This window comes from Bison bison, unplaced genomic scaffold (genome assembly GCF_000754665.1).
Source record: "Bison bison bison isolate TAMUID 2011002044 unplaced genomic scaffold, Bison_UMD1.0 scf7180017864383, whole genome shotgun sequence".
Lineage (NCBI taxonomy): Eukaryota > Metazoa > Chordata > Mammalia > Artiodactyla > Bovidae > Bison > Bison bison.
Window position 1 is genome coordinate 169,920 of NW_011494955.1, and position 360 is coordinate 170,279.

The window sequence follows — 360 nt, forward strand, 5'->3', positions numbered from 1 at the left end:
AAATTAGAGATACCAAGGGGATATTTCATGCAAAGATGGGCTCAATAAAGGACAGAAATTGCATGGACCTAACAGAAGCAGAAGATATTAAGAAGATGTGGCAAGACTACACAGAAGAAATGTACAAAAAAGTCATTCATGACCCAGATACTCACAATGGTGTGATCACTCACCTACAGACAGACAACCTAGAATGTGAAGTCAAGTGGACCTTAGGAACTATCACTGTGAACAAAGCTAGTGGGGTGATGGAATTCCAGTTGAGCTATTCCAAATCCTGAAAGATGATACTGTGAAAGGACTGCACTCAATATGCCAGCAAATTTGGAAAATTCAGCAGTGGCCATAGTACGGGAAAAG

General features: G+C 40.6%; 1 protein-coding gene across 1 annotated transcript in view; it reads right to left on the reverse strand.

The window, feature by feature from the left end:
- Positions 1–360, reverse strand: part of LOC105001641 (zinc finger protein 250-like) — a 10,334-nt gene that overhangs the window by 7,375 nt on the left and 2,599 nt on the right. The window lies entirely within an intron of this gene.